Below are 4,031 nucleotides of genomic sequence, written 5' to 3' on the forward strand. Positions count from 1 at the left end.
GCCTCCCCACTGATGGCCAAGTCCTTACTGTCCCTACAACTGCTCCCAAATTTGGACTGAGGGCATTTCACATCTGGCCTATTGTAATGGCTTTTATTTTTAAGTTAGTGTGTGCCTAAGTCAGTAGCTGTAGGAGCGCCACACTACAGCCACTCCTCGTTCTTGTAAGCTGTACTGCCCCTTACCACTAAACTAAGTTCATTCTTAATCAGCTAGAGCATTATTATTGGGGGGTGAGGGGTCCGTGAGGGGGCCTTCCCAAAGGACAGTGATTGGCTTTTGCCTTCTGTGCTCTTGGAATCTTCCTAATATGAGATAACGATGGTACAATTCAAGCAAGTGGAAACTGCACCATAGCCCATCACTGGTACAGGCTTGCCAAGAGGAAGAGCATCCAAGGTGTGCCAGTCTTCCAGAGCGGCTGTGGCCTCCTGCTGCCCTCTAGTGTCATCATGCAGGACTTTAGGTCTAAAAGAGGAAGACTCCACCCATTAAGGCATCCAAAAACCCAGTCTTCGGGCACCAGGGCTTTGCAAGCTACCTCCTAGGAAACATTGATGAATAGAGCAGTTTGAGCCTGAAGGGTTAAGAGTAAACAGGGGTATAAGACAAATGAACAATGACTCCACTAACAATAACTGTTACCATTTATTGAGCGTTGCCCATGGTCATTCAGTGTCACGGCTTTACATGCATGACCTCATCTTTCCAGCACAACAACGCCATCATGAAGGTGTGATTATGCTCACCACCTTAGAGACAGGGAGACTGAGGCTCCAAGAGGACAAGTCATGTATCCACTGAGCAGCTCACTGAGATTCAAGGTCAGATCTGTCTGAGTCCTGAGCCCAGGCCCAGGCCAACACTCCAGGGAGTTGGAGATAGAAAACCTCACTGAGGGTTAGGGCACCTTCAGCTCTCCTTCCTGTGGGAGATGACATGTGATCTGGGCTTTGAATAATGAGTGCGGGGATGGAAACTGAAAGGCAACAGCAGGGTCGCCGAGAGTACCACCTGGCCATAGCAGGTAGGGAACGTGTCGTGGGCGGAACGGAACAAGTGCCATGTGGGAAATTCCAGCTGACCTGGGGCGTGGTGGCAGATGTTCCAGATATCTCAGCCTGGACTTCCGGAATACTCTCTTCTACAGTGAAACCCAGGGGTCTCACCCATTTCGGGCTGCAGCTATTCTGTCACGAGCCTCAGATTGAAGCCAATGGTCCTTGCTCTCAGCCTGTAGCTCACCTGCAATGCCACTTCCTCGTGTCTGCTCACAAGTGCATCTCTGGGTGTTAGGCTGCCCAGGGATAATTTCATAAGAACCACATTCTGTGTTCATCCCCATCGTCCTGTTGTCAGTATAAGAGCTCAAAGTGAAATAAGAGCTGTGATTCCCCAGCTCCATGGAAAAACAGAAATCACCTGCCTCTGTGGCTCTTAGGAACTGCAGGATGCCCAGAATGAAGGGTGGGTCTTGCCTCGGTACAGTGACCTCCTCTCTCAACCCTGAGTGTGCTGAATGTGCTACTATGGACGAAAACCTGCTTTTAAAATGGAGGTGTTTTTCCATCAAACCCACAGCATACACGCAACAAAGAAACCTACGGTTTGGTGTCAGAGACTGTGTCACTGCTACCTTACTAAGCTTGGTTTCTCCTTGGCTAAATTTAAAATTAAAAAATTAGAATAGAAATATGCTCCTGGGTTCAAAGTAAGGGAGAGACGAGCATCCTGCACTCTGGCCTTACTCTGCCATCAGAGTGAGGCCCTTCTCAAGCAACCCAGATTAAGCTCAGGCCCTGCTCACAGCCAACACCCTCAGTCTTCAGCCACATCTCCCTGCGCCCAGGTTGTGGGGGCCCTGGGACTCCTGTCCTACAAGGTCCTTGCACATATGGAGACCAGCTCTGTCTCACTGCTCTCCATCCACAGGCTTCAGTGTGACCGTCCTCCCAGCCTCCAGCCACCTGCAAAGCCTGCCCCTGAGAGACCCTCCTTAGCCACCCGCGCAAGACGTTACCGTAATGCATAGTTCCTCCTGGTCCTCACAGCTTACCTGAAATTATATCAATTACGTATTTGTTTCGTGGCTGTATATGTGCTTATTATCTCTCTCTGCCTACCAGGCCTGCGTGGGCACGCTATGTCCGGTTTGCTCTGCCCTAGAAAGTGGCCAGGCCTGGTAGCACCCATGACAATCTTCTGCTGAGAATACACTGTAAACAGTTTCTTGCACATGAGGTATCCTTGGTGATTTCAAAACCTCCTTCCCTAATTAAGTCTCACAAAGATCCTGAGATGACATGAGGATGGGGCCCAATAACACAGCTCATGAACCCAGACATCAGTCAGTGCCTTGGTCCAGCTTCTGGGCATTCTCTGCGGATGCCCAGTCCTCAGGCCTTTAAGATTTCTGTTAGAATGATGCTGACATGATGGAATGGTTTGCCAGACAGTTAGGTAGGAATGGAGAGAAAGGGGTGAGGAGGGAAGACTCCTCCAAGGCAGAGGATGAGTGAAGCTTCCTCAGCAGTCAGGAGGCCTCAGGAGGAATGCAGCTGTGCTTGACCTCATCTCACACGAGTGTCCTGAGGACACAACTCTCCTCCGGAAGTCTTTGGCAGTGTTTCCTGGCTGCCTTATGTCCTCCTTAACCTGCGTAACAGCCTCTAAACCACTGTCCCAATACACTTACTATTACTACATACCCTGGAAATCATTTCTATAGTCTCTTACATGCTATGGGTTCGCAGTACTAACAAGACAGAGACTTTATCTGGTTTACCTCTGAACCTTCAGTGCCTAGAGCATCGTAGGTACTCATGAAGTGTCGGTGAATATATTTGCAGTGTGTCCGGTTGAGTTCTCTGTTTCCTAACCACCCCTTCCCTACCCCACTGTCCTGAGGTGGGACTTAACCATGGAAACAGCTACTCAGGGTTGTTGGTGGCCAAGACCACACCCTGCCGTCAGACACTGGCTGTGAAGGCAAGTTCCTGAGCCACTTAAACAGAGGAGGAGCCCAGAGAGCTCAGTCTGGGACTTGCATCATGAGATGCCTTTCTATTTATACCCTCCCTTGAAGAGAAACAGCACCTCTATAAACACGAAAGTTCTCTACACACCTAACTCTGGAAGTATGTGTGTGGGGGTTGGGTTGGGTGTGTGTGCGCATTCACCTCTTTGGGGATAGAAGGTGAAGAAGCTGTCACCTCCATGACGATCTCCCTTAGTTTGGCCTTCCATAACCTTCCATTTGAACCATTCATTCAACAAATATTTATTGTGTTTAGTCCCACATGCATTTCCTTGCTGGTAGGCAGCCTTGGAAATGGATGTTTGGTTGTTTTGTTCCTCACAGCTGCTGTTCAGCCTTCCCCAGTGCAAGAGCTCCCTCAACCTCTCATGCCCCCACACATAATCCAATCCCCCAACACTTAGTGGGGTTTGGGATGAGCCTGACTCTGTGCTCACCTTTGGAGAGGACATGTACACAGGGTTTAACATGACTGGGGCTAGAAAATCACATTCCCAAGGCTCTCAGGAAGCAAGAATATTCCACACCTCCCAGAAGCTGTGGAAATGTTATGCTAGTGAGAATCTTTCTTTAGGTGGAGAGGCCAAGGGCTGTGTTGAGAAAGATACCGTTTTAATTTCATATTTCAAGAGAATCTTTGTTTCCTTTTATGCTGTTGGAAAGCTCAAATATCAGGAGATATTTAAATGGAGAAAATTGACGTCTCTTCCATCTTTAACCCTTCTGTCTAAGGATGTCTAGACTTCATCCCCTCTCTCAGGAGATGTCTAGACTTCATTTCCAAGGGCACTAACTTCTGACTTGAGTCAATCATACTCCTGTTGTGGGCTCAAGTTTTTCACTATGGTCTAAGCTAGCCCAGCCCAGCCCAGCCCAAGGCTTCCCTCCCTAGCTGGGCCTTTTTACAGGCCCCCACGAGGCCTCAGCCATGGTCAGCCCCACTGTCTAATTCTGCTGCATAGGTTCAAGGCAGCCCAAGCCACACCCTTCCATT

This window comes from Condylura cristata, unplaced genomic scaffold (genome assembly GCF_000260355.1).
Source record: "Condylura cristata isolate star-nosed mole 26May11 unplaced genomic scaffold, ConCri1.0 scaffold00040, whole genome shotgun sequence".
Taxonomy (NCBI): domain Eukaryota; kingdom Metazoa; phylum Chordata; class Mammalia; order Eulipotyphla; family Talpidae; genus Condylura; species Condylura cristata.